The following is a 22,945-nucleotide window of genomic DNA, read 5'->3' on the forward strand; positions in this document are numbered from 1 at the left end:
CAAGTAGTACTAAAAAGCACTTTAGTCCCCAACTTAGCCCATAAACATCTCCAAAAGTAGTTAAGAAATTTAGTATCACGATCTGAAACAATAGTATTTGGCACACCATGCAAGTGAATAATTTCATGAAAGAACAAATCAGCAACATTAACAGCATCATCGCTTTTATGACACGGTATAAAGTGTGCCATTTTCAAGAACCTATCCACGACAGCAAATATGCTATCCCTCCCATTCTTTGTTAGAGGTAAACCTAAAACAAAGTCCATAAATATATCCTCCTAAGGAACACTAGGTACAGGCAAAGGCATATATAAACCATGAGGATTGAGTCGTGACTTAGATTTTTGACATGTAGTGCAGCGAGCAACAAAACGTCAACATGCCGTCTCATCTTTGGCCAAAAGAAATGTGTAGCAAGTATATCCTCCGTCTTCTTGACGCCAAAGTGTCCCATTAATCCTCCTCCATGTGCCTCCTGTAACAACAAAAGACGAACGGAGTTAGCTGGAATGCATAGCTTGTTAGCACGAAACACAAATCCATCGTTAAGAACGAACTTGTTCCAAGTTCTCCCTTCCTTACAATTCTGCAACACATCTTTAAATTCAGCATCATGCACATATTGATCTTTGATGGTCTCCAAACCAAATATTTTAAAGTCAAGTTGTGAAAGCATAGAATAACGACGAGACAATGCATCAGCAATAACATTTTCTTTACCCTTCTTATGTTTAATGATATAAGGGAAAGTATCAATGAATTAACCCATTTAGCATGTCTACGGTTCAGTTTTGCTTGACTTTTAATGTGTTTCAAAGATTCATGATCAGAATGTATAACAAATTATTTGGGCCATAAATAGTGTTGCCATGTTTCTAAGGTCCGAACAAGAGCATATAATTCTTTATCATAAGTAGTATAGTTCAAACTAGTCCCACTCAATTTTTTAGAAAAGTATGCAATAGGTTTGCCATCTTGCAATAACACATCTCCTAATCCAATTCCACTAGCATCACATTCAACCTCAAAAGTCTTATTAAAATCAGGAAGTTGGAGTAAAGGAGCATGTGTCAACTTATCTTTCAATATCGTGAAGGCTTCTTCCTCTGCGGTACCCGAAACAAAAGGCACATCCTTCTTGGTAAGATCCTTGAGAGGTGCAGCAATGGTGCTGAAATCTCTCACAAAACGCCTATAGAAACCAGCGAGGCCAAGGAAACTCCTCACTTGTGTGACCGTTTTGGGCTGCTGCCAACTCTCAATAGCTTCAATCTTGGCTTTATCAACTTCAATTCCCTATGGAGTAACAACATAGCCAAGAAAAGATACTCGGTCGGCGTAAAAGGTGTACTTTCCAAGGTCACCAAACAAACGTGCATCACGTAGAGCAATAAAAACATCACGTAAATGTTTCAAATATTCCTCCAAAGATTTGCTATAAATCAATATGTCATCAAAGTAAACTACCACAAATCGTCCAATGAAAGCACGTAAAACTTCATTCATTAATCTGATGAAAGTACTAGATGCATTAGTTAATCCAAAAGGCATGACTAACCACTCATATAATCCAAACTTAGTTTTAAATGATGTTTTCCATTCATCTCCCAATTTCATACGAATTTGATGGTATCCACTATGCAAATCAACTTTGGAGAATATCATCTGGCCTAGGAATAGGATGACGATAAAGAATTGTAATATTATTAATGCCTCTACAATCAACGCACATACGTGACATACCATCCTTTTTCGGCACTAAAATGATAGGAACAGCACAAGAACTAAGGGATTCGCGTATATAACCTTTGTCGAGCAGTTCTTGTACTTGACGCATAATCTCCTTCGTATCCTCTGAATTGGTACGGTATGGTGCATGGTTGGGTAATGATGCACCGGGAATTAAGTCAATTTGATGCTCAATCCCTCGAATAGGTGGTAATCCCGGTGGCACGTCTTGTGGAAAGACGTCAGCGAACTCCTGCAAAATGTTAGTGACAGCAGGAGGCAAAGAGGAAGGCACGTCCTCGAATGAAAATAATGCCTCTTTGCACACAAAAGTATAGCAAACAGATTTGCTAAAATCTAGATCATCAATATTAGATTTGGTGGCAAGTAAACATGCACTTTTCAGTTTAATTTCGGAAGCAACACTAGATGGTTTATTATTAGGCTTCATTTGTTGCTCAAATTCTTTTGCCACAATCTGATTTTCACTCTTATTTTTCTCCTGTTTTGCTTTATTAGCTCTATTAATATCATCTTTCAAAATGGAATCAGGAGTCATAGGAACCAAAGTAATATTTTTATCCTTATGAACAAGAGTATACTGATTGTTTCTACCATGGTGTACAATTTTTTTATCAAATTGCCTTGGTCTACCAAGTAATAAGGAACATGCTTGCATAGGTACCACATTACAATCAACATAATCAGCATATGTAGAGATACTAAAATGCACACAAACAGTACGTGTTACCTTAACCTTGCTGCTGTTGTTGATCCATTGGATGTAGTAAGTATGTGGATACGGTCTTGTGGTGAGAGATAGCTTCTCCACCATCTCCATGCTAGCCAAGTTATTGTAGCTCCCTCCATCTACGATGACGCGAACAGCACGTTCCTTCACAAGTCCCTTTGTATGGAACAAATTATGCCTCTGATTTTGCTCAGCTTATGTAACCTGCACACTCAAAACACGTTGAGCAACTAAACACTCATACCTGTCAGCATCTTCAGCAGCCATGTATTGCGTCTCATGATCAGAATCATCTCCACCGTGTTCTTCATGTGTAATAAGAGCCAAAGTCTCCTCATCATAGTCACCAGCGGACTCATACCCACCATCCCCAGTAACAATCATCACACGCTGAGATTTGCATTCTCTCGTAAAATGTCCTCTTCCCTTACAACGGCGACAAATAATATCACTTTTGTGCCATGTTGATGCCATGGAAGAAGAAGAGCTCTGCGCAGGCCCAGCAGGTGTGCTCTTGGCAGATAGTGGTGGTTGTGCCTGCTTTCTTGTATCACGGCTAGAGGTGGCTCCTGATGGAGGTGCTAGTCCAGTCGAAGTAGAGGATGCACGTGGTGTCCATGATGAAGATCGACCTGTAGAAAAGTTAGTTCGCGCCAATGCCTGTCGATCCTGCACTTCACGTTCAGCTTTATAAGCAAGATGGAATAAACGAGTGATATTAGTATACTCCTTATACTCTAGAATGGTCTGAATCTCTCTATTTAATCCACCCATAAAACATGCAAGCATAGCTTCATTCTCCTCAACAATACCACATCTAATCATGTCGGTTTGTAATTCCTGATAATATTCTTCTACAAAAAAAATTCCTTATCTTAAACACTGCAATTTTTGAAGTAATTCACATTGATAATATGGTGGAACCCAACGAGTACGCATAGCAGTTTTCAAAGTAGCCCAAGTAGCTGGAATATGATATAATCTACAATGTTCAGACCACCAAACACATGCAAAACTAGTGAAAGCACAAACAGCAGCAGGAACACGTCTCTCCTCAGGAAATTGTAAACATGTAAATCGTTCTCAGTTTCTAACTCCCAAGTAAGATATATATATATATCAGGAACATATCTACCCTCAAATGGTGGAATATTAAATTTCAGTTTAGGGAGATGGTCATGATCTCGTACCTGAGGGGGAGCCCTACCATTGCCATTATTTGCTGTTGGAAATATGCCCTAGAGGCAATAATAAAAGGATTATTATTATATTTCCTTGTTCATGATAATTGTCTTTTATTCATGCTATAATTGTGTTATTCGGAAATTGTAATACATGTGTGAATACATAGACACCAACATGTCCCTAGTAAGCCTCTAGTTGACTAGCTCGTTGATCAATAGATAGTCATGGTTTCCTGACTATGGACATTGGATGTCATTGATAACGAGATCACGTCATTAGGAGAATGATGTGATGGACAAGACCCAATCCTAAACATAGCACAAGATCGTATAGTTCGTTTGCTAGAGTTTTTCCAATGTCAAGTATCTTTTCCTTAGACCATGAGATCGTGTAACTCCCGGATACCGTAGGAGTGCTTTGGGTGTACCAAACGTCACAACGTAACTGGGTGACTATAAAGGTATACTATGGGTATCTTCGAAAGTGTCTGTTGGGTTGACACGGATCAAGACTGGGATTTGTCACTCCGTATGACGGAGAGGTATCTCTGGGCCCACTCGCTAATGCATCATCATAATGAGCTCAAAGTGACCAAGTGTCTGGTCATGAGATCATGCATTACGGTACGAGTAAAGTGACTTGCCGGTAACGAGATTGAACGAGGTATTGGGATACCGACGATCGAATCTCGGGGAAGTAACGTACCGATTGACAAAGGGAATTGTATACGGGGTTGCTTGAATCCTCGACATCGTGGTTCATCCGATGAGATCATCGAGGAGCATGTGGGAGCCAACATGGGTATCTAGATCCCGCTATTGGTTATTGACCGGAGAGCCATCTCGGTCATGTCTACATGTCTCCCGAACCCGTAGGGTCTACACACTTAAGGTTCGGTGACGCTAGGGTTGTAGAGATATAATATGCAGTAACCCGAAAGTTGTTCGGAGTCCCGGATGAGATCCCGGACATCACGAGGAGTTTTGGAATGGTCCGGAGGTGAAGAATTATATATAGGAAGTGCAATTTCGGCCATCGGGAGAGTTTCGGGGGTCACCGGTATTGTACCGGGACCACCGGAAGGGTCCCGGGGGTCCACCGGGTCGGGCCACCCATCCCGGAGGGCCCCATGGGCCAAAGTGGGGAGGGGAACCAGCCCATAGTGGGCTGGTGTGCCCCCCTTGGCCCACCCCATGCGTCTAGGGTTGGGAACCCTAGGGTGGGGGGGCGCCCCAGTTGCCTTGGGGGCTACTCCACCCTTGGCCGCCGCCTCCCTAGGAGATCCCATCTCCTAGGGCCGGCGCCCCCCCTAGGGGAGCCTATATAAAGGGGGGAGGGGCAGCCGCACCCTTGGGTCTTGGCGCCTCCCTCTCCCCTGCTACACCTCTCCCTCTCGTAGTAGAACGGCGAAGCCCTGCTGCGGTGACCCCTGCATCCACCACCACGCCGTCGTGCTACTGGATCTTCATCAACCTCTCCTCCCCCCTTGCTGGATCAAGAAGGAGGAGACGTCACGCTGACTGTACGTGTGTTGAATACAGAGGTGCCATCCGTTCGGCGCTAGGATCTCCGGTGATTTGGATCACGTCGAGTACGACTTCCTCATCCCCGTTCTTTGAACGCTTCTGCGCGTGATCTACAAAGGTATGTAGATGCAATCCGATCACTCGTTGCTAGATGAACTCATAGATGGATCTTGGTGAAACCGTAGGAAAATTTTTGTTTTCTCCAACGGTCCCCAACATTTGCATGTGGACGACCTGGTGGTTGTGGTGCTGGAGGTTGCACGTAGTTCTGATTTTGATCAACCTCATCCTCGTAATCAGTCCGTCTCACGTGATGATCGGACACGGCCTAGTTAACTCGGATCATGTTATACTTAGATGACTGGAGGGATGTCTATCTGAGTGGGAGTTCATTGAATATTTTGATTTAGATGAACTTAATTATCATGAACTTAGTCTAAAGTCTTTACAACATGTATTGTAGATCAAATGGCCAACGTTGTCCTCAACTTCAACGCGTTCCTAGAGAAAACCAAGCTGAAAGACGATGGCAGCAACTATACGGATTGGGTCCGGAACCTGAGGATCATCCTCATAGCTGCCAAGAAAGATTATGTTCTAGAAGCACCGCTAGGTGACACACCTGTTCTCCCTGCAGAACAAGACGTTATGAACACTTGGCAGACACGTACCAATGATTACTCCCTCGTTCAGTGCAGCATGCTTTACAGCTTAGAACCGGGACTCCAAAAGCGTTTTGAGAGACACGGAGCATATGAGATGTTCGAAGAGCTGAAAATGGTTTTTCAAGCTCATGCCCGGGTCGAGAGATATGAAGTCTCCGACAAGTTCCTCAGCTGTAAGATGGAGGAAAACAGTTCTGTCAGTGAGCACATACTCACTATGTCTGGGTTACATAACCGCTTGACTCAGCTGGGAGTTAATCTCCCGGATGACGCGGTCATTAACGGAATCCTTCAGTCGCTTCCACCGAGCTACAAGAGCTTTGTGATGAACTTCAATATGCAGGGGATGGAAAAGACCATTCCTGAAGTATTTGCAATGCTGAAATCAGCAGAGGTAGAAGTCAAAAAGGAACATCAAGTGTTGATGGTGAATAAAATCACTAAGTTCAAGAAAGGCAAGGGTAAGAAAAACTTCAAGAAAGACGGCAAGGGAGTTGCCGCGCCCGGCAAGCAAGCTGCCGGGAAGAAGCCAAAGAATGGACCCAAGCCCGGGACTGAGTACTTTTATTGCAAGGAAAGTGGTCACTAGAAGCGGAACTGCTCCAAATACTTAGCGGACAAGAAGGCCGGCAAAACGAAAGGTATATGTGATATACATGTAATTGATGTGTACCTTACCAGTACTCGTAGTAGATCCTGGGTATTTGATACCAGTGCAGTTGCTCACTTTTGTAACTCAAAGCAGGAGCTGCGGAATAAGCGGAGACTGGCGAAGGACGAGGTGACGATGCGCGCCGGGAATGGTTCCAAGGTCGATGTGATCGCCGTTGGCACGCTACCTCTATATTTACCTACGGGATTAGTTTTGAACCTCAATAATTGTTATTTAGTGCCAAGTTTGAGCATGAACATTGTATCAGGATCTCGTTTAATACGAGATGGCTACTCATTTAAATCCGAGAATAATGGTTGTTCTATTTATATGAGAGATATGTTTTATGGTCATGCTCCAATGGTGAATGGTTTATTCTTAATGAATCTCAAGCGTAATGCTACACATATTCATAGCGTGAGTACCAAAAGATGTAAGGTTGATAATGATAGTCCCACATACTTGTGGCACTGCTGCCTTGGTCACATAGGTGTCAAACGCATGAAGAAGCTCCATGCAGATGGACTTTTAGAGTCTCTTCATTACGAATCATTTGACACATGCGAACCATGCCTCATGGGTAAAATGACCAAGACTCCGTTCTCAGGAACAATGGAGCGAGCAACCAACTTATTGGAAATCATACATACTGATGTGTGCGGTCCAATAAGTGTTGAGGCTCGCGGTGGTTATCGTTATGTTCTCACCCTCACTGATGACTTGAGTAGATATGTGTATGTCTACTTAATGAAACACAAGTCTGAGACCTTTGAAAGGTTCAAGGAATTTCAGAGTGAGGTTGAGAATCAACGTGACAGGAAAATCAAGTTCCTGCGATCAGATCGTGGAGGAGAATACTTGAGTCATGAATTTGGCACACACTTAAGAAAATGTGGAATAGTTTCACAACTCACGCCGCCTGGAACACCTCAGCGTAATGGTGTGTCCGAACGTCGTAATCGCACTCTATTAGATATGGTGCGATCTATGATGTCTCTTACCGATTTACCGCTATCTTTTTGGGGCTATGCTTTAGAGACTGCCGCATTCACTTTAAATAGGGCTCCGTCAAAATCCGTTGAGACGACACCGTTTGAGTTATGGTTTGGGAAGAAACCTAAGCTATCGTTTCTAAAAGTTTGGGGATGCGATGCTTATGTCAAGAAACTTCAACCTGAAAAGCTCGAACCCAAGTCGGAAAAATGCGTCTTCATAGGATACCCTAAAGAAACTATTGGGTATACCTTCTACCTCAGATCCGAAGGTAAGATCTTTGTTGCCAAGAATAGATCCTTTCTAGAGAAGGAGTTTCTCTCGAAAGAAGTAAGTGGGAGGAAAGTAGAACTTGATGAAGTATTACCTCTTGAACCGGAAAATGGTGCAACTCAAGAAAATGTTCCTGAGGTGCCTGCACCGACTAGAGAGAAAGTTAATGATGATGATCATGAAACTTCAGATCAAGTTGCTACTGAACTTCGTAGGTCCACAAGGACACATTCCGCACCAGAGTGGTACGACAACCCTGTCTTGGAAATCATGTTGTTAGACAACGGTGAACCTTCGAACTATGAAGAAGCAATGGCGGGCCCGGATTCCGACAAATGGCTGGAAGCCATGAAATCCGAGATAGGATCCATGTATGAAAACGAAGTATGGACTTTAACTGACTTGCCCGTTGAGCGGCGAGCCATAGAAAATAAATGAATCTTTAAGAAGAAGACAGACGCGGATGGTAATGTGACCATCTATAAAGCTCGGCTTGTCGCTAAGGGTTATCGACAAGTTCAAGGGGTTGACTACGATGAGACTTTCTCATCGGTAGCGAAGCTGAAGTCCGTCTGAATCATGTTAGCAATTGCCGCATTCTATGATTATGAGATATGGCAAATGGACGTCAAAACGGCATTCCTTAATGGTTTCCTTAAGGAAGAATTGTATATGATGCAGCCGGAAGGTTTTGTCGATCCTAAGAATGCTGACAAGGTGTGCAAGCTCCAACGCTCGATTTATGGGCTGGTGCAAGCATCTCGGAGTTGGAACATTCGCTTTGATGAGATGATCAAAGCGTTTGGGTTTATGCAGACTTATGGAGAAGTCTGCGTTTACAAGAAAGTGAGTGGGAGCTCTGTAGCATTTCTCATATTATATGTAGATGACATACTTTTGATGGGAAATGATATAGAGCTTTTGGACATCATTAAGGCCTACTTGAATAAGAGTTTTTCAATGAAGGACCTTGGAGAAGCTGCTTATATATTAGGCATCAAGATCTATAGAGATAGATCAAGACGCCTCATAGGTTTTTCACAAAGCACATACCTTGATAAGATATTGAAGAAGTTCAATATGGATCAGCCTAAGAAGGGGTTCTTGCCTGTGTTGTAAGGTGTGAAATTGAGCTCAGCTCAATGTCCGACCACGGCAGAAGATATAGAAGAGATGAGTGTCATCCCCTATGCCTCAGCCATAGGTTCTATTATGTATGCCATGCTGTGTACCAGACCTGATGTAAACCTTGCCGTAAGTTTGGTAGGTAGGTACCAAAGTAATCCCGGCAAGGAACACTGGACAACGGTCAAGAATATCCTGAAGTACCTGAAAAGGACTAAGGAAATGTTTCTGTTTTATGGAGGTGACGAAGAGCTCGTCGTAAAGGGTTACGTCGACGCTAGCTTCGCCACAGATCTGCATGACTCTAAGTCACAAACCGGATACGTGTATATTTTGAATGGTGGGGCAGTAAGTTGGTGCAGTTGCAAGCAGAGCGTCATGGCGGGATCTACATGTGAAGCGGAGTACATGGCAGCCTCGAAGGCAGCGCATGAAGCAATTTGGGTGAAGGAGTTCATCATCGACCTAGGAGTCATACCCAATGCGTCGGGGCCGATCAAACTCTTCTGTGACAACACTGGAGCTATTGCACTTGCCAAGGAGCCCAGGTTTCACAAGAAGACAAGGCACATCAAGCGTCGCTTCAACTCCATTCATGAAAATGTTCAAGATGGAGACATAGATATTTGTAAAGTACATACGGACCTGAATGTAGCAGATCCGTTGACTAAACCTCTCCCTAGAGCAAAACATGATCAACACCAGAATTCCATGGGTGCTCGATTCATCACAATGTAACTAGATTATTGACTCTAGTGCAAGTGGGAGACTGTTGGAAATATGCCCTAGAGGCAATAATAAAAGGATTATTATTATATTTCCTTGTTCATGATAATTGTCTTTTATTCATGCTATAATTGTGTTATCCGGAAATCGTAATACATGTGTGAATACATAGACACGAACATGTCCCTAGTAAGCCTCTAGTTGACTAGCTCGTTGATCAATAGATAGTCATGGTTTCCTGACTATGGACATTGGATGTCATTGATAACGAGATCACATCATTAGGAGAATGATGTGATGGACAAGACCCAATCCTAAACATAGCACAAGATCGTATAGTTCGTTTGCTAGAGTTTTTCCAATGTCAAGTATCTTTTCCTTAGACCATGAGATCGTGTAACTCCCGGATACCGTAGGAGTGCTTTGGGTGTACCAAACGTCACAACGTAACTGGGTGACTATAAAGGTATACTATGGGTATCTTCGAAAGTGTCTGTTGGGTTGACACGGATCAAGACTGGGATTTGTCACTTCGTATGACGGAGAGGTATCTCTGGGCCCACTCGCTAATGCATCATCATAATGAGCTCAAAGTGACCAAGTGTCTGGTCATGAGATCATGCATTACGGTACGAGTAAAGTGACTTTCCGGTAACGAGATTGAACGAGGTATTGGGATACCGACGATCGAATCTCGGGGAAGTAACGTACCGATTAACAAAGGGAATTGTATACGGGGTTGCTTGAATCCTCGACATCGTGGTTCATCCGATGAGATCATCGAGGAGCATGTGGGAGCCAACATGGGTATCCAGATCCCGCTGTTGGTTATTGACCGGAGAGCCATCTCGGTCATGTCTACATGTCTCCCGAACCCGTAGGGTCTACACACTTAAGGTTCGGTGACGCTAGGGTTGTAGAGATATAATATGCAGTAACCCGAAAGTTTTTCGGAGTCCCGGATGAGATCCCGGACATCACGAGGAGTTTCGGAATGGTCCGGAGGTGAAGAATTATATATAGGAAGTGCAATTTCGGCCATCAGGAGAGTTTCGGGGGTCACCGGTATTGTACCGGGACCACCGGAAGGGTCCCGGGGGTCCACCGGGTCGGGCCACCCATCCCGGAGGGCCCCATGGGCCAAAGTGGGGAGGGGAACCAGCCCATAGTGGGCTGGTGTGCCCCCCTTGGCCCACCCCATGCGTCTAGGGTTGGGAACCCTAGGGTGGGGGGGCGCCCCAGTTGCCTTGGGGGCTACTCCACCCTTGGCCGCCGCCTCCCTAGGAGATCCCATCTCCTAGGGCCGGCGCCCCCCCTAGGGGAGCCTATATAAAGGGGGTAGGGGCAGCCGCACCCTTGGGTCTTGGCGCCTCCCTCTCCCCTGCTACACCTCTCCCTCTCGTAGTAGAACGGCGAAGCCCTGCTGCGGTGACCCCTGCATCCACCACCACGCCGTCGTGCTGCTGGATCTTCATCAACCTCTCCTCCCCCCTTGCTGGATCAAGAAGGAGGAGACGTCATGCTGACCGTACGTGTGTTGAATACGGAGGTGCTGTCCGTTCGGCGCTAGGATCTCCGGTGATTTGGATCACGTCGAGTACGACTTCCTCATCCCCGTTCTTTGAACGCTTCTGCGCGTGATCTACAAAGGTATGTAGATGCAATCCGATCACTCGTTGCTAGATGAACTCATAGATGGATCTTGGTGAAACCGTAGGAAAATTTTTGTTTTCTCCAACGTTCCCCAACATTTGCATGTGGACGACCTGGTGGTTGTGGTGCTGGAGGTTGCACGTAGTTCTGATTTTGATCAACCTCATCCTCGTAATCTCCCACATAATCATCCTCCTCCGCGTCAGCAGCAGGAGCCATAGAAGAATCAACAGCAGCACCAACAGTTTGACCAGGCGCAAGAGGGACACGACTCGCTCGGCGGAGGGCTATTTCGCGACGTGGAGGTAGTCGTCGTCGTGGTTGTTGTTGTTGTTGTTGTTGTTGTTGTTGTTGTTGTTGTTGTTGTTGTTGTAGAGGTGCATTAGGTGCAGCCTGTGGTGGTGGTGGAAGACGCGCGAGCAATTCATTAAACTTGTTATCGAGCTTTGTTTCGAACATGTTGCACATGGCTCTTCAAATATGTTTAGCACATCTTGCACATGTCCACTCATCATTTGCTGAAATTTGTCATGCAACTCCTTATTCGTCATGTTCTCCCAGTCAGTCTCGTCAGCTTGTGATCCTGCCATGGTTAGCAGCAATAGAAACACACAAGAATATGATCCTACAGACTACTAACAAGAGGTGGTGGTGGGTGTCACAAATCCGTCAAGCTCAAATTCTTACCAGTTCTTACCCAGCAGCACGCGGTGATCGGCAACCGTCGTAGTCAAAACTCTCAAAGCTTGGATAGAGCGATTACCAGGGAGAGTCAAACGCACGACATAGATGTATGTGGAGCTGGGAAGGATTATAATATGGTAGCAAAAAGGGTTAGCAATAATCAATTCAGAGATGCAAAGTTGAATAAACACTCAACGACAGTACTGTGCTGGTCCTAGGCTAGACCGTGCTAGAGACGCGAGCCTAGAACACTAACAAAATCACGGCGCTGCACGTAAACAAGGGAAAAGCACACTCTGGAAAAAAATTGCTCTGTTTTTTTGGCGCTCCTCTTTTTCTGTGAAAAATCACTATAATGGTGAGTGTCTCAAAACTCTTCCCTCGTCAAACTGTCAGGATGGGCATGAAATTGTTTTTGAATTTTTTTGGAAATCAGGGCAGCAACGACGAAAAAGTGCGACAAAAAATCACTATGATGGCGAGTGTCTCAAAACGCTCAGTGGGACCTAAAAATAGGATAGGGAAAAAATATTTTTGGTCGCCAAAATTTTGGCCTAAAAACTGCCCGGGGGTCTCCAGACTTTTTTTCCGAGACCTATTCAGGCAAGGAAACACAAAACGAAAACTAGATGGATCTCGAAAACAAACCTAATATGAAAAGAACTCGGATTGGTGGTGGACAGGCAGATGTATATGTGGACTCGGATTGGTGGCGAACAGGCGGATGTATATGTGGACTCAGATTAGTGGTGGACAGAAAGATGTATATGTGGACTCGGATTGGTGGTGGACAGGCGGATGTATATGTGGACTCGGATTGGTGGTGGACAGGCGGATGTATATGGCAGCGGTAAGGAATATGTTGGTGGTGGTGGTATATGGTAGGAACGATGATGATGGTGCGGCGGCGGCGTGACAACTTATGACCAGAAGTCGAAACTCTAAAACACTAGACTCTAAGACCAGCAACTAGACACGACGATGCAACCGCAAATTCAACAAAGCAAAATACTGAAAAGACTATGCAAAGGCTCAGACTGGTTTGGATATAATGAACTAACCCTAATTTTTTTGGTTTTTTCGTGGACTGTAGGTATGAAGAACACACTCGATCTAAACTACGAAAAACTGTAAAATCTCACCGAGCAACCTGGAAATTTGATACCACTTGATAGAGGCAAATGTGTCTCGTCTTTCGATGAGATGGTGGCTATCATTTTGGAGGAAGTCGACTTTGACGATCCGACTACGAACGTGCGAGGACGTCGCGCCTTAGCAATCGCTAAACCAACTCCGAGAGGTTATTGACCATGTCGGAGCACGATCAACCTGACCACGAAGGTCTGTTTCCTGCAGGCAAATGAAGAACAAGCAAGAAACTGAGATTGCAATCTGGATATTGCGAATATAAGAGGAAAGCTTTATTGATCAAGGTGGGGTTTTGTGACGCCTTTGTCTGGTCGTTGAATACAAACGAAGTACGTGAAGTTGCAGCTATGGCGAACTTTAATCTAAACAAAACCCAAAGTCTAAATGACGCCCTAAGGGATGTATATATGGAGGAAGAGGGGGGATTTCGTGGCCCTTGGAGGAGGGGTCCGAAACCAACCCTAACTCTTGTTTCCCCACACATACAGACTCTAAAAACAACCCGCACTTAAGTATTTCAAAAATACATGGGCCTGGCCCAATAATAAGGTGATGCAGAACCTAGAATAGCCTCTGGACAAAATTTATGAAGTGACATCTTGTATATTTCGTCCAAGGCTTCATGCACTCCTTATGGTGGCTTCAAAGTCCTGAAATCATCACTTGCAACTCCGTTCTTGACCCCCTTGCGCATGCCATCATCTCCATGTTTAGTCTTGCTCCAGTGTTCATCCCTCTTATCCATGCCAGGCCCTTCATTTGTAAGCAAAACAAATGTATCCAATTTATGCAACATCATATTCTCATGAACATTAGAATCATTACCAAGAAAAGAATGTACCTGATAATTTAATTGGCGTGCGCGAGCTCTAGTAATTGGTCCAGTATGTATAGCAACAGGGGTTGTGGGTGTAACAATGGTATTGATGTCCTCATCATCCACCGCATCCAATTCTCCAACCCTCCCCCGGAGTCCGGGCGATCCAGAGTGATCCAGGCACACCATCCGGTGTGACCCCGATGAGCCACCCCACGATTCCGGCGACTTCGCCCTGACCCCGCTACCTCGCATCCCCGTCAGCACCGCCATGTGTGACCTCAACGAGCCACCGTGAGCCCCTGCCAGCGATGCCGCTTCGGCCACTCTGGGCCTTGGCTAACTGTGTGTCTTCTCTTCAACCGATTACTCTGGCTGCTGTTCAGGGGGAGGCCACTCCCGTGGATCATCGCAGGTCAACCTAGCCCAGCACCCCATTCCCGGTAGATCGATACCCGCGGGCTCCACCGGCCCATGCCCCCCGCCCGGTCGTCGACCACAACTCCTTGTGACCCACACGTGCCACCGTCGGTTTCCTCCACCAACAACACCTGCATCGAAGGTGGGGTCTCTCCTTCCTCTCTATCTCCCCAGTTCGGAGTGATTTTTTGAGTTAGCCTGGGTTGCACACACTGATTCGTGTGTGGTAGGATGATTTATTTTGAAGAGCTCCATTCCGTCTCCATCCACTTCCTCCGCGGTAGTAAGTCTGGTCACGAGCACTGCCGGCAAGCATTTGTGGAGACATGACGGGTTCATGCTCATGTCTCCAATCCAGTTGGTTTTGATTGGAATGACTAGATGGTGAGAGTTTCTCTTCATTTGTTTTCTTTATTGTTCTTGAAGAAATAAACAAATGAACCTTACCTTATATATATCACTTGCGTACACATATATGTTAGTTTCGTATTTTTTGGGTATTTTTAATGCCTTTCGTTGATTGTTTTGCAGAATCAGAGCATATGTGATCTTGCTATTTACTTTCAGGTATGTTATTGCCTGGTATTATTCTAATACCCAACTGATACCAATGTCTGGCTGACATTGTCGTTCTTCTACAGCAGAGTACACAGCCGAAGGTTTTTTTCCCTGCTACGCAGTCTGAAGTCTCCTACTGAGAATCACATGCATTGTTGCACGAAAAGAAGGAGGCATGAGCTCTAATTATTATAATTTAAGAATGGTAGATATGGAGATACCCTACAATATACTAATTTTGCTGACTTTTCATCATCCCATCAAAGGTTAAATATATATTGGTGTTTCTTTTTCATGGTTTTGTTATTTCTCACAACATAAATCCTTCTTGCAAATGCTATGAATTCCCACAGAAAAGTGCAGGGTATCATCTAGTATGTATATACAAAGCTTCCACGTGTAATGTACGTACTCACTTCATAATAGTTTACTACTCCCTCCGTTCCTAAATATTTGTCTTTTTATAGATTTCAAATGGACTACCACATACGGATGCATATAGACATATTTTAGAGTGTATATTCACTCATTTTGCTCCGTATGTAGTCATTTGTTGAAATCTCTAGAAAAGTAGAAAGACAAATATTTAGGAACGGAGGGAGTACTACATGGTCAAAGTCTAGTTCTTATGTGTTAAAATAGACCGTCTACGTATTGACACTAGTGTGTCAAGTTAGACCAACTCCAACGCAAAGACCTAAATGGATACGGATTTTGTCTTTTTTTGTCTATTTGGGTCATTTGATTAATCTAAACTACCCTGTCAATTGAATATGTGTGATTAATCTAAGCTTACAGATATAGTCTGTAATGAAGGGTTGCATCTGCGTCTTTTTATCATGGCACTCGGGCCCTAGTGATAAGCTTAGCAAAATCATAGAAATATCAATCTTAGAACATATTGGATAGTAGGCATCAAGCGCTAACAAATCTGACATCTATTATATAAGAAATCTCATCCAATTCCCATCTACCTCAATGTACCTACAGATGAATTACTCACACATGGATGAGAGCATCTGAAATTGTTGTTGGAGAAGGGTTGATGACGAAATCCCCTCTCTGGAACCCAAAACAGACTCCAGATTAGATCTCCAGAGGAAGAATGGGAGGTGGTAGTGGCTACGTATCATAAAACGTGTCGGGGATTTCCTATGCTTTTTTGGGATATATAGAATTTATTGCTAAAGGAATTGTCTAAAGTTGGCAAATGTTGGGCCCACACGGCCATGGGGCGCAAACAGGGGTACCCATGCCACTAGGCAGTGTGGAGGCCTAGTGGCCCCCTCTGGGCCATCTTTGCTCCGTAGGTCTTCTTATTTTCTAAAATAATTCCTTAAAAATCTCGGTTTAGTTTGGAGCATTTTTATTTCTGCACAAAAATAACACCATGACAATTCTGCTGAAAACAACGCTAGTTCGGATTAGTTTCATTCAAATTATACAAATTAGAGGCCAAAACAATAACAAAAGTGTTTGAAAAAGTAGATACGTTTGAGACGTATCAAAATCATGGTGAGTGCAAAATAGCCTAAAGATAACCTACTAAGAAGTATAATAATCAAAGCACAACACTGACATAAAAAGAATAACAAAAAACACAGCATGTATCAAAAAAATCGTGTCCATCCATCAGCCTGAATCACACCAAATCACCACGACTAGCTTGAACTCAGGCCTGAGAAGCAAGCACGTGTAATGACAAAAAAAATCACTATTCCCATAGCAACATAAAACGTAGAGGGCAATAGCAAACCCTCCTCCTCTTCTAGAGGTACTAATGAGCACATATTTGCGGGCATTTTGCAGCAACCCCCCCCCCTCCCGCCCCAAATGTTGTGTTGTCCTATGCCATGTCACGAAATTTCTAGTCCCCGCTGTGGATAAAACAACAATCCTGAAACCCTACAAAGTGGATATGTGACCACTGATCATGACAACAACGAAGTAATTGAGCGCAAGGAGACGAAATCCATAGGGGGAAATTGGGTAGAGGAGGGTAGCAGGAAAACAAAATCACACACAAAATACCTTTCTCCCAACTAGCAATGTCGAATACTACTTCCACCCCCACCCTCTCGATGGGTGCTTGACTATGGCAAGCCCGTCGAGTGAGCTCCACAGACCTCCTCTTCACCATCTCTCTTACCCCCCTCCCCGTCGTTCTAGGGAAGCATGCCACTCGCCTACAAACAATGCTTGTGGGCGGCTTGACGGACACCACCTCTAGACAACCCCTACCACTAATTGCCGGAAAGGAGACCCATTTCCTCCACTGTATGCACCGACCTCCACCCACCCCTCCAAACCCATCCCCATCTACCACTAGCTGCCCCATCGACTGAATAGAAATTCAAAACACACTTGGGGAAGCGGATCGATGAATGAAACCCCAGTGGCAGCCCACAAGCCTGAAATGAAGAAGAAAATCCCAATGGTGAAAAATGCCCCCGACACAAGCACCCTACTATGTGCGACTGAGACACCTCGAGCCATTGAGATTCGTGCAGAATGGACTGCCACAAAAACGGCTAGATACGAGGGGTGTCGTGCATTTGGGCGCCTATCCGTCTGGGCTGACCGGGACCCCTCATATATTGTATTCCAAATCTGGGGCGGATATGGTAAGGCCCGGACGCACCAGGGCGCATCCGGCACGTTGGATCCATCCCACACGGGCCCACATGATACCACATAGATCCATTCTCACCACATCCTAGACCAAACCCTACCACTCCACTCTACTGCCATCCACTTTACTTTGACCCAAGCTCCCTTCCATCGATCTCTGGCCTTCTCCGGCATGACGGGCAGCGGATCCGACTCTGGCCACTCCTGATCGGTCAACTAGGGCGTCCTCCCATGCAGGGATGAAGAGGTGTTTGCCGTTGCATGGCCCTTCGTCGCTCCCGGGAGGAGTGCGCCCAACCGAGGTCAGAGTCGATCTAGTGGGAATCCATCGCGTTGGTGCAACTGGTGTTAGAATACATTGTATAGAGATAGGAGAGTAGTTTAAACTTTGTACTCTTATCTCCTCTTATCTCTTCTACTGTTCAACCTCCTGTAACCGAACAGATCGATCTCCTCTTTCTCTCGATCGATCCCTTCCTTGTAAGCCACGGCATGCTCTCTATACAATACAATGCGGCCCAGACGAAGGGTTCTACGCTTCCCAATTCATCTCACATGGTAACAGAGCCTCTTCCTTAATAGGTCAGGAATAGATCGCATCTAGCTACCGCAGCAACCGAGCAGCATGTCCACCACCGCCGCTGCCATGACGGCCAGCACCATGGGTACGCTCACCACATCATCATCATCCGCTTTTGCCTCCTCTTCCTCCACCTCCACCAACACCTCCCTACTCGGATCGCCACCCCAAGAGAAGCTCACGAGGGGGAACTTCCTGCTCTGGAAAGCCATTGTCCTGCCCCAGATCAAGGGGGCCCAGATGGAACATTACCTCAACGCGCAGAGCCCACCACCGCCGGCCACGCTCACCATCACCAAGGACGGCAAGGACGAACAGGTCGTCAACTTCGCACGATCCCTCTGGTATGTGATAGGTCTCCAACGTATCTATAATTTTTGATTGCTCCATGCTATATTATCTATTGCTTTGAACATTATTGGGCTTTATTTTCCAGTTTTATATTATTTTTGGGACTAACCTCTTAACCGGAGGCCCAACCCAGAATTGCTGTTTTTTTGCCTATTTTAGGGTTTCAAAGAAAAGGAATATCAAACGGAGTCCAAACGGAATGAAACCTTCGGGAACGTGATTTTCTCACCGAACATGATCCATGAGACTTGGACCCTACGTCAAGAAACAAAGGAGGAGGCCACGAGGTAGGGGGGCGCGCCTACCCCCCCCCCCCAGGCGCGCCCTCCGCCCTCGTGGGCCCCCTATTGCTCCACCGACGTACTCCTTCCTCCTATATATACCTACATACCCCCAAACGATCATATACAGAGCCAAAACCCTAATTCCACCGCCGTAACTTTCTGTATCCACGAGATCCCATCTTGGGGCCTGTTCCGGAGCTCCGCCGGAGGGGGTATCCATCACGGAGGGCTTCTACATCAACACCATAGCCTCTCCGATGAAGTGTGAGTAGTTTACCTCAGACCTTCGGGTCCATAGTTATTAGCTAGATGGCTTCTTCTCTCTTTTTGGATCTCAATACAATGTTCTCCCCCTCTCTTGTAGAGATCTATTCAATGTAATCTTCTTTTTGCGGTGTGTTTGTTGAGACCGATGAATTGTGGGTTTATGATCAAGTTTATCTATGAATAATATTTGAATCTTCTCTGAATTCTTTTATGTATGATTGGTTATCTTTGCAAGTCTCTTCGAATTATCACTTTGGTTTGGCCTACTAGATTGATCTTTCTTGCAATGGGAGAAGTGCTTAGCTTTGGGTTCAATCTTGCGGTGTCCTTTCCCAGTGACAGTAGGGGCAGAAAGGCACATATTGTATTGTTGCCATCGAGGATAACAAGATGGGGTTTTTATCATATTGCATGAATTTATCCCTCTACATCATCTCATCTTGCTTAAGGCATTACACTGTTTTCATGAACTTAATACTCTAGATGCATGCTGGATAGCGGTCGATGAGTGGAGTAATAGTAGCAGATGCAGGCAGGAGTCGGTCTACTTATCTCGGACGTGATGCCTATATACATGATCATACCTAGATATTCTCATAACTATGCTCAATTCTGTCAATTGCTCAACAGTAATTCGTTCACCCACCGTAAAATACTTATGCTCTTGAGAGAAGCCACTAGTGAAACCTATGGCCCCCGAGTCTATCTTCATCATATTAATCTTCCAATAGTTAGTTATTTCCTTTGCTTTTACTTTTCCTTTATTTTACTTTGCATCTTTATCACAAAAATACCAAAAATATTATCTTATCATATCTATCAGATCTCACTCTCGTAAGTGACCGTGAAGGGATTGACAACCCCTTATCACGTTGGTTGCGAGGAGTTAGTTGTTTGTCCATGTACTAGGGACGCGCGCGCAACCTCCTACTGGATTGATACCTTGGTTCTCAAAAACTGAGGGAAATACTTATGCTACTTTGCTGCATCATCCTTTCCTCTTCGGGGAAATCCAACGCAGTGCTCAAGAGGTAGCAAGAAGAATTTCTGGTGCCGTTGCCAGGGAGGATCGCGCAAGTCAAGATTTGACTTTCGACAACGAGCCATTTCTGGCGTCTACGCAAAAGTCAACATACCAAGTACCCATCACAACCCTTATCTCTCACATTACATTATTTGCCATTTGCCTCTCGTTTTCCTCTCCCCCACTTCACCCTTGCCATTTTATTCGCCCCCTCTCTCTCTCTATCCTCCCTCTCTTTCTCTATTTGCCTCTTTTTGCCCGCTTGCTTTTTGTTTGCTTGTGTGTTGGATTGCTTGCTTGTCATGATGGCTCAAGATAACACTAAATTGTGTGACTTTACCAACACCAACAACAATGATTTTATTAGCACTCCGATTTCTCCTCTTACCGATACTGAATCTTGTGAAATTAATGCCGCTTTGCTGAATCTTGTCATGAAAAATCCATTTTCCGGCATTCCTAGTGAAGATGTCGCTACCCATCTAAATAGCTTCGTTGATTTGTGTGATATGCAAAAGAAGAAAGATGTGGATAATGATATTGTTAAATTTAAGCTATTTCCTTTTTCGCTTAGAGATTGTGCTAAAGCTTGGTTTTTGTCTTTGCCTAAAAATAGTATTGATTCTTGGAACAAGTGCAAAGATACTTTTATCTCTAAGTATTTTCCTCCCTCTAAGATCATCTCCCTTAGAAATGATATTATGAATTTTAAGAAACTTGATCATGAACATGTTGCACAAGCTTGGGAGAGGATGAAATTAATGATACATAATTGCCCTACTCATGGTTTGAATTTGTGGATGATTATACAAAAAATTTATGCCGGATTAAATTTTGCTTCTAGAAATCTTTTAGATTCGGCCGCGGGAGGAACTTTTATGGAAATCACTTTAGGAGAAGCTACTGAACTCCTAGATAATATTATGGTTAATTATTCTCAATGGCATACTGAAAGATCTACTAATAAAAAGGTGCATGCGATAGAAGAAATTAACGTTTTGAGTGGAAAGATGGATGAACTTATGAAATTATTTTCCAGTAAGAGTGTTTCTTCTGATCCTAATGATATGCCCTTGTCTACCTTGATTGAGAATAATAATGAATCTATGGATGTGAATTTTGTTGGTAGGAATAATTTTGGTAACAACGCGTATAGAGGAAATTTTAATCCTAGGCCTTATCCTAGTAATCCCTCTAATAATTATGGTAATAACTACAACAATTCTTATGGAAATTATAATAAGATGCCCTCTGATTTTGAATCTAATATTAAAGAATTTATTACTTTGCAAAAGAATTTCAATGCTTTGATTGAAGAAAAATTGCTTAAGATTGATGATTTGGCTAGGAACGTTGATAGAATTTCTCTTGATGTTGATTCTTTGAAACTTAGATCTATTCCACCTAAGCATGATATCAATGAGTCTCTCAAAGCCATGAGAATTTCCATTGATGAGTGCAAAGAAAGAACCGCTAGGATGCGTGCTAAGAAAGATGCCTTTATAAGAGTGTGTTCTTCTAGTTCCTATGAAAATAAAGATGAAGATCTAGAAGTTATTGATGTGTCCCCTATTAAATCTTTGTTTTGCAATATGAATCTTAATAATGATGGGACTGATTATTGTAACGCCCTCGATGCGGCTATATCTCCTACGTGTCGAAGCACGACTTAGAGGCATAACCGCATTGAAAGCAATGTCGCAAGTAAGGTAATCTTCACAACAACCCATGTAAATAGATAAAAGGGGAAAATATGTTGGGGAACGTAGCATAAATTCAAAATTTTCCTACGTGTCACCAAGATCTATCTATGGAGTCATCTAGCAACGAGGGAGGAGTGGATCTACATACGCTTGTAGATCGCGCGCGGAAGCGTTCAAGAGAACGGGGTTGATGGAGTCATACTCGTCGTGATCCAAATCACCGATGATCCTAGCGCCGAACGGACGGCACCTCCGCGTTCAACACACGTACGGAGCAGCGATGTCTCCTCCTTCTTGATACAACAAGGGGGAGGAGAGGTTGATGGAGATCCAGCAGCACGACGGCGTGGTGGTGGAAGTAGCGGGATTCCAACAGGGCTTCGCCAAGCGCTGCGGGAGGAGGGAGATGTGTCATGGGAGGGAGAGGGAGGCGCCAGGGCTTAGGTATGGTTGCCCTCCCTTCCCCCACTATATATAGGGCCAAGGGAGAGGGGGGGCGCAGCCTTGGCCCTTCCTCCAAGGAAGGGTGCGGCCAAGGGAGGAGTCCATCCTCCCCAAGGCACCTCGGAGGTGCCTTCCCCCTTTAGGACTCTTCCTTTTCCTTGACTCTTGGCGCATGGGCCTTTTGGGGCTGGTGCCCTTTGCCCATACAGGCCAAGGCGCACCCCCTACAGCCCATGTGGCCCCCCAGGGCAGGTGGCCCCACCCGGTGGACCCCCGGGACCCTTCCGATGGTCCCGGTACAATACCGGTGACCCCGAAACTTGTCCCGATGGCCGAAATGGCACTTCCTATATATAATTCTTTACCTCCGGACCATTCCGGAACTCCTCGTGATGTCCGGGATCTCATCCGGGACTCCGAACAACTTTCGGGTTACCGCATACTAATATCTCTATAACCCTAGCGTCACCGAACCTTAAGTGTGTAGACCCTACGGGTTCGGGAGACATGCAGACATGACCGAGATGACTCTCCGGTCAATAACCAACAGCGGGATCTGGATACCCATGTTGGCTCCCACATGTTCCACGATGATCTCATCGGATGAACCACGATGTCAAGGACTTAATCAATCCCGTATGCAATTCCCTTTGTCCATCGGTATGATACTTGCCCGAGATTCGATCGTCGGTATCCCGATACCTTATTCAATCTCGTTACCGGCAAGTCTCTTTACTCGTTCTGTAACACATC

At 44.7% G+C, this 22,945-nt stretch overlaps 1 pseudogene; it reads right to left on the reverse strand.

Moving 5' to 3' along the window:
- Nucleotides 1-995: 995 nt before the first annotated feature.
- LOC147971161 (uncharacterized) lies at nt 996-2,866 on the reverse strand (annotated as a pseudogene).
- Between the last annotated feature and the right edge of the window lie 20,079 nt (nt 2,867-22,945).

The sequence above is a fragment of the Triticum urartu genome, chromosome 5A, assembly GCF_056163025.1.
Source record: "Triticum urartu cultivar PI428250 chromosome 5A, HENAU_Tu73, whole genome shotgun sequence".
Lineage (NCBI taxonomy): Eukaryota > Viridiplantae > Streptophyta > Magnoliopsida > Poales > Poaceae > Triticum > Triticum urartu.